The sequence below is a fragment of the Lygodium microphyllum genome, unplaced genomic scaffold (genome assembly GCF_053477565.2).
Source record: "Lygodium microphyllum isolate KBCC unplaced genomic scaffold, Lygodium_microphyllum_v1.1.10 scaffold_125, whole genome shotgun sequence".
NCBI classification, from domain to species: domain Eukaryota; kingdom Viridiplantae; phylum Streptophyta; class Polypodiopsida; order Schizaeales; family Lygodiaceae; genus Lygodium; species Lygodium microphyllum.
The window spans coordinates 3,141-11,683 of NW_028229608.1; the positions used below are offsets into that span (position 1 = coordinate 3,141).

The window sequence follows — 8,543 nt, forward strand, 5'->3', positions numbered from 1 at the left end:
CCCAAGGAGAATAGGGCATTGGCCGCAGGTCCTAACTCGGCACCCAAGAACTTACCAAAGCTTCTCACAAGGTGATACTTAATTTTTTTAAATTTCACTTCCTTTGGTTTCTTCTCCGACCTTCCTTATTCTTTATTTTGGCTAAATGCTACCCCTAGGAAGACAAGGCATTGCCCTTGGGTCTAACTCTCGAGGAACTTACTATATCTATATCCTCTACATCACATGCATTTAAGGCCTATTAATAAATATCCTTATCTATGAATTTTTCTAGAACAAAACATAACCCTTTTCTATCCAATCTGTAAATAACCCATTTATATTCCACCCTTCTATAAGTAAAAAATGTATAAAAATAGTATTTTAAAATTACATTCTTTTTAATCCATGTAATGCACACATATATTCATGAATAACTTACTAACTTGTCCCCCAAGAACCTACCAAGTCTTTCCAAGGCAATAATCAATTGCTTTTATAATTTTTGTTCATTTCTTTTCTAGGTGAGAGGTTAGAACTCCTATTTACACACCTCTCTAATTTTATATGTAGATATATTCAAAACTTTCTCTTCTTTATACTTCAGCAAGCTTCTCTAACTGCCTCATACTAGCAAGGACACCTAGAATAGGTGCTTAGTAGGCTAGGAGAGTATGGTCACTACGACTACCTTCCAAAACAGGTCTTTAATGCCTCACAATGTCTTGACAAGAGGTAGACAAGTACTCGAATCTCCCCTAGATATACCTAACCCTAGGACTTCATGCCTTAATTTCCGGTCCCCACAAATGAAAATAAAAAAACCCCCACATACACATATAACATTTTCAGCTTTAGAAAAATACTCGAAAAGGCAACGACACCACTTTGAATGGCCACAAGAAGCTCCTGTGGAGCAAAGGGTTCATCCATGCACACTTCGTCAAACGTATCCAATGCAATCACTAAAATAGAAAACCATTAAATGCACCCGCACCAAATAGACACATGGCCCTCTTGGCGTAAAGGACTATAATAGTTCAAAACCAACGAAATGGTCTTGAAGGAAAGTACATAAGCTTGATGAAACACATCTTAACAACCATTCTTCACAATAGAAGAATATGGGTGCTAAAACTTCAGTTGAGATCAATACAACAATGAGTATTGCTTTTGAAAACAAAAGGAAGGTGTTTAGAACTAATGAGGCAAAAACTTGAAGATGAAATGAAGGCTTGTATTAAACCAAGAGAAATTTTGTGAGTATACTTGATTTCCCTTTGTTTCAAATGTGCTAAAATCATGAATTTGTGTGTATATATATGCATACATACTTATCAATGTGTCTAGAGTTGGTATTGATAAGGTATTCATAGTATACAATATATCCTTTATTTCTAAAATTTGATTATGCACAAGGAACTTTCAATCGATCCAGGAAAAAAAGAGAATTCCCCATGGAATTCCCTAGTTGAAAATACATGTAAGTGGGGAAAGTAAAAACTAGGGAAAATTGGACATTTCCTAGTGAGAACAAGTAGGGAATCACATAAGACCTTTCCTACATAGGAAAATACAAAATTTTCTATGTAGGGAATAATTCCTATATAGGAAATATTTCATATATAGGAAAATTTTTCTAAAGGTGATTCCCTAGGTACTCTCACTAGGAAATCTCTCATTTTTCCTATTTTTTACATTCCCTACTTATATGTACTTTCAACTAGGGAATTCCGTGGAAATTCTCTTTTTTCCTTATCACTTTATCTACTTTGCCCTTCCTCTTAGACATGCTAAAATCAAACAAGAAATTGCACAATAAATTTTTAACTAGAAAATTATATAGAGAATGTCATCATTTCTAAGTAAGGATCAATAACATACATCTAATGATCAAAATAGATTAAACAAATTAAAACATCAACATCTACTTCTAGCAACCAAAAGAAAAATGAAAATAATTTTAAAGGAGCATAGAACTAAAAACTAGTTAAGCAACATGTGTGTCTTGATTGTTTTATCCCTTAAATCTCCAATATGTTGCAAAGTAATAAATGTTTGTCTACCCTCTTCTCTAAATTTCAACATGGGTGGCCGATAGATATCATCATATGATGGTATGCATATCACTCCTATTGATAAGTGATCAAATATCATTAGTTAGCATAACCATTTTAAAAAATGACTCATTATCAACATAAGAAAGCTTGTAATACTTTATTCTTGGCTTGAAGAAGTGTTAAGGCAAGCAATCTCAATGTCTTCCTTTCTTGCATTGTCTCGTGTCATCTTTAGTAACTTGTTTGCCTATATATACATAGAGTTAACCAAAGTTCACGATAATACAAGATTATGAAAAATTTCAATAACACAAAAGAAAGTAATTAGATATTTTGTATCAATTTGGGTCACCAAATTTGTACAAGTTTTTTATCCTTAAAGTTGGTACTTGCATCTTGACTTGAAGAAAATTTATTGCAAGTAACCTCCTGATCTCCCTTTCTTACATTACCTCTTTTCCCACCTTTTGTTGTTCTTTAATCTATATTTATATATATACACACAATTACTCAAAGTTTAAAAATATAAATAACTATGAACATTTTAAATTAGACAAAGAGATTAATTAAAGCTAGTTAATCTCAAAATGAATCACCTAATAAAGCAAGATGTAAAATATGTACAAATTTTAATTTTCAAAGTTTAGTAGAAATAAAGACATATACGTGTATCGTGATTTGAAGAGACATTAGGGCCAATGACCTCCTTAGCTTTCATTGTTCCATTATCCCTTATGCCATCATTTGTGATTTTGTTACCTTTATGTACACATAATAAACCAAAGTTTAGAAACATAAGAGACATTTGTAAAACATCAAAACACGCATTTGTAAAACATCAAAACTTCAAAACACGCATACCTTTTTTGCCCTGTTCTTTACACCATCTGATAGTAAATTGAGTAGGTGAAAACAAGGAATTCATTGTTCATACTTTTATGGGCTCACCAACTTCTCCTTCTGGTTTGAAGCATCTTACAGACTTCTTGTTGAACAGCGCGCGTGGGAGACAAGGAACGGAGGAAGAGAGAAGAGAAGAGAAACACGAGACACCGGAAGTGGAATCCCAGAAGTGCATCAAGTGAGCACACATTAGCTGCAACATCAGCTCCTTAGCTAGAATAGATAAAACATCAAGTAGAATAAACATAAGCTTGAACAGACGAATCAACTGAAAATAGACAAACAACAACTGGAAACAATGAAACATCAACTAGAACAACTCAACAGCTGGAATAATAATGAAATATCAGCTGAAACATATCAACAGCTGGAATAAGAATGAAATGAAATATCATCCCATCAGCTCGAAACATTTCTTATAAACAAAGCGTGGAATAATTTCAACGCATTAGCTATAATATAGATGAAATGATATGAAACGTAGCATGAAGAGCCAAAAATCAGCTGGAAGAAAGAAACATTTAGAATAATCAAATGATGAACAAAATACCGACAATCATCAGCAAGAGCTCATCAGTTTTCTTACTGCTGCTCAGAGCCCAAGCAAACATCTCAGCAATCTGCTTCTGGGACTCTAGGAACATCTTTGTACGCCTGGTCTCCAAATCATCACGAAATCGCTCAGACTCTCTTCATCTGCAATTTCATCTCTTCTAATCTAAGAAAGTGCTCCCCCAAAGTGCTGTCAACTGGGGGCTGTTAATGCCGCAAGCTGGACTTTGAAGAAGTCCTATGGTTGAGGAATCTGTCCATCTTGAAAGCCTTCGCGGCCTCATAGTCTATACTCCGGCTGCGCTTCTTGTGGAGAGATGTGTAAGAAGTATCATGGTCATCCAGAGACCAGTTGCGATACCAGCATTATCACTTATGGGACCATATGCATCTATGGATAGACAGGTGGCAATGGTACAAAGAATTCCAAGAGCTGCAACTGTGATCCCGTACATGGCTGCTAGGGTATGGTTGACATAGATGGCAACAACAATAGCAAATATTGGAACAATTACAGACTTGTAGCCAAGTGCCAAACCAAATATGACATTGGTAGTAGCAGCTCCTGTCCTGCAAGAATCAGCAACATCCTGGACTGGTCTGTATGTATTACTAGTGAAATACTCTGTAACGTAGCCAATTACCAACCCTACCCAAAGCCCTACTCTAACGCAAAAAAATAGTTTCCAGTTTTGAACCATGTTTGCACCACCGTTAGGATCATATATGTAAAACGTGGATGGTAGTGCCAACAAACAAACAAAAGCTGCACCGAATGTCATTAAGATGGTGGATATCAGCAACTGTCTCTTCAGTGTAGATTCAATATCCCTTAGATTTGGGATCTCGAACACATCAGTTGTGAACAAGGTTGTGATGAGGCATGCCACAATGCCCATAGAGCTAATGAGTAGAGGGAAGCACATAGCAGTGAAGTCATGATTTGTGCCAAATGATGACATGGAAGCCACAACAAGAGCTGCGCAAGAAGCTTCAACAAAGGAGCCAAACAAATCTGAACCCATTCCAACAATATCTCCCACATTATCACCCACATTGTCAACAATGATCGCTGGATTTCGCGGATCGTCCTCTGGGATATTCCTTTCTACTTTTCCAACAAGATCTACTCCAACATCCATATTTTTGGTATAGATTCCACCTCCAACCCTTTCAAATAGAGCCACGAATGAGCATCCAAGCCCATAGCCAGTGATGGCCTCAAAAAGACCCTCCCAATCATCCTTGCAATAAAGTTGAAACAGTTTTATAGTGATGTATAAAACTATGAGGCCATTAGCAGCAAGTAAGAAACCCATCACCGAACTTGATTGGAAGGCGATTTTGAATACTTTGCCTATCCCTTTTCTGGCTTCCAAAGTTGTGCGAGCATTCGCATATGTTGCGATCATCATGCCCAAAAATCCTGACATTATGGACGTCAAAGCTCCCAATATAAATGCAATTGTAGTGAAAATTGCTTAAAGAGAGCTAGGGCACATTCCTGCTTTGGATCGTATTTGCAAGGCTAGGGCTTAGTACTGAACCTTCACACGAGAATATAGACCCTCATCAGCTGGAAAGAATATAACCGAAACAATGTATCATCAGCTGGAATATAGACGCTCATCAATGGAATAACGAACGAGGACGATCATAATAATGAACGAGGATGATCATCATGAAGCATGGCAATATCAGCTTTCTGGAACCATGTTCAACATGAAATTTAAAACCTCAACATTCTCGTGTGAAGGTTGTCATCTACCATGACAAACCCAGATGTAAGCAGCCCTGCTGTGCAGATTCTCTGGACTAGCATTCCCAGATCTTGCAGACAATCTTGGGAGATGTTCACTTTCACCCAGGTTGTCGTTTACCATGACAAACCCAGATGTAATCAGCCCTGCTGCAGATTCTCTGGACTAGCATTCCCAAATCTGCAAATTGTCGTCTACCATGACAAACCCAGATGTAATCAGCCCTGCTGCAGATTCTCTGGACTAGCATTCCTAGATCTTGCAGACAATCTTGGGAGATGTTCGGTGAAAGATGACAAACCCAGATGTAATCAGCCCTGCTGCAGATTCTCTAGACTAGCATTCCCAGATCTTGCAGACAATCTTGGGAGATGTTCACTTTCAACCAGTTGTCATCTACCATGACAAAACCAGATGTAATCAGCCCTGCTGTAGATTCTCTGGACTAGCATTCCCAGATCTTGCAGACAATCTTGGGAGATGTTCACTTTCACCCAAATATATCGCCACCACTACTGAATCAGAAGATGAGATGGCATCAACCCAACGTTGAGCAAGAAAATTTGCAATATCAGCAAATAAGTAACATCTTGACATTGGGCCTCAACCCCCTTCACCACACAAATCAGTACCATCGAAGTTGTCCCTGTGTGATAGAGTATCAACTTCCACAAATCTTGACGTTGGGCCTCCTACTCATGAAGTCTCTAGGATCATGTCACAACCCCCTTCACCACACAAATCAGTACCATTGAAGTTGTCCCTGTGTGGCAGAGTATCAACTTCCACAAATCTACTTGCAAGTTGCTGCTGAAAGGGACCATCACCTCCAATAGGATTTGACATGGTTTCCTCACCAGATCTAGTGAAGCCAATAGAAGAAGTATCCTGACCTGATGAATGTTGGAAAAAGAGCCTATTCATAGACAGGATTTGACCTGGTTAAGAACACCGCTATCCAGAACAGCCTTTACACCAGCTTCAATTCCACATGCAAAAACTCCCAATAGCAGTAGCAGACTGTACCAACAATGGTGTCTTTGTGTCGCTGGCTAGTATCTCCACCACTCGAGGTACAGCCCCTAGCTTGATGTACGAAAGTTTCTTGGTCTTGTTGCCAATAATCTGGTTCTTGACATCCTGAAGAGCCTTGAGTCTGGCAGTCGTGTCAAGCGAGCTAAGATTCTCCACGAGGTCCTCCAGTTTGCTCCATTCTGTGGAAGCCGCCATCTCCACTCACGAAGGAAAGGCCCTATAGAGCTGGCTATCACAGGCGGAAGAGGACAGAGGCCTTTTCTCAACTTTGTACATAAGAAGAAGGGTGATCGTCGAATGCAAAGCTAGCTAGACTCTCAAACAATAAGATTTACCAAACACATATGCTAGTGTTGAGTTTGCCCAAAAGATAGGAATCCAATAGATTGAAGTATCATACCAAGTCAAATTGATTTAGCTTACCACTACATGCAAATAGGATATCAAAACCCTCAACTTACATTCTTCATTTTCAATGTTTTAGCAAGTTTTTTAGATAGGCGGATGAAACATATAGATCCATCAAGCTCAAACTTCAACCAATCTAACCTTTTATTGGGCTTGCTACAACCAAAGTAGCAAGAGGTGCAGCTAATGTAAGAGCACCAAAGTAGTAATAGATGTACCTTCTATGGATTTCCTTCATAAGAATACATACCTTGTGGTGGCAGTCCAGGGTTTGATATGCTTCACCTCCTCCAAGCACATTGTTGGCATTGCACGTGTCTAGAAGAGCTCCTACCATGACCACTCTTACTCCATAGGCAAAAGCTGCTAGATAGAACAAGCCTCTCAGTAGTGAGGTTTCAAGTGGGCATAGGATTCATCTAAAAGATTAGACAAAGATTCACAAGAAATAAGCCTTGATTTGCTCAAATACTAGCTAAACATTGATAATATTATTAGAAATGATGATGTTGATGAAAACTGTCCTACAAGCAAGCCATATTTCACAAGAAGTTAGATTGGTCCTAGCTATTGAATATCTAAGGTGAACTCAAGTACTAATCCATAGATGGTCTCAAGAGAAGTCAAGAATCCACTCCTTCAAATCCAATATGCCCAATGATTCTTATTAATTCATTAAGCTCCAAGAAGTCGATACAAAAGGGATCATTTTTTACTTTACTTCTACAGATTCTGTGCATCATGGAATTTAGCGTGAAGTTTACTAAATACATCTCCTACTTCTTCCACATGTCACCGTGAGCTTGTAGTCCTTATCTTACCCATTGCTGCTAGTGATGTTTGCACTGATAACTGTACTCCCAAACATGTCTATCCACATGCTTTTTGATAGGGCCTATGATAGGGGGTGCTTCAAAGGAGAAAGGCATGCACTATGTTCTTAATTGCTGTCCTAGAAAATTTTTTGATAATGATTGTGCATCAAAATTAAGATTTCTGTTGGTGAAAATTTGTACCTGGGCAATGTAGGGATCAATAATTTCAAATGATATGTTGTTGCTCCCTCAGCGATAACCTATTTGAATAGTTAAAATTAGCACCATGTAAAGTTGCAGCTTGCAATCCTTCACATGATGGCTGCAAATTTTGGAGTTAGTATATTGATAGCATTATAAAGAAACCAAATTCATTGTTTATACACTCATAAATACAAAGCTTTTAGTTGGTTACACCTTAACACCACCTAATACTACAAAATAAAAAAAAAGCCTAGCAAACATGTAGCCAACACCACCTAATACTACAAAATCATAGAAAAGCCTAGCCAACAAAGCCAACAAACATGTAGCCTCTAATGAAATCCATGCCATGGTGCTTGATGTTGCTAGTCCTTGAAATATTAGCACACATTTTGAACATTGAGAGTGAGAAAACCTGACCATCAACGTACTCTTGGCTAGTGTTGTCCCTTTTAAGAGATGATGATGTAATATAGATTTACCTTCAGATCACAACTACTAGCTGTTGCAGCAACTAGTCCAGCTCCAGCTGATCTCACATTGTGATATTGATGCTGATGATGGTAGGACAATGATGCAGGGTTATTCATGATACTTGGATTCTGCATGTGTTTCCCTACTATTGATGTAGCTGGCAAAGCTCCCTGATGTAAATAATTAACAGATAAACTATTTGTCACATCTTGCATAGAGCTCTAGTTTGAATTGATCTGGTTTTGACAGGCCAGTCTGTGATCACTAGGAGCACTAATATTCATCAATGGATTCAGAGGATTATGCATCTTGATTTGATGTTGATCAAGCACTGGAGGCCAGTTTAATGGTAC

General features: G+C 38.1%; 1 pseudogene; it reads right to left on the reverse strand.

Annotated features, from left to right (window-relative positions):
• Window positions 1-3,781: 3,781 nt before the first annotated feature.
• On the reverse strand, window positions 3,782-4,927 carry LOC148008533 (pyrophosphate-energized vacuolar membrane proton pump 1 pseudogene; annotated as a pseudogene).
• Window positions 4,928-8,543: the final 3,616 nt, after the last annotated feature.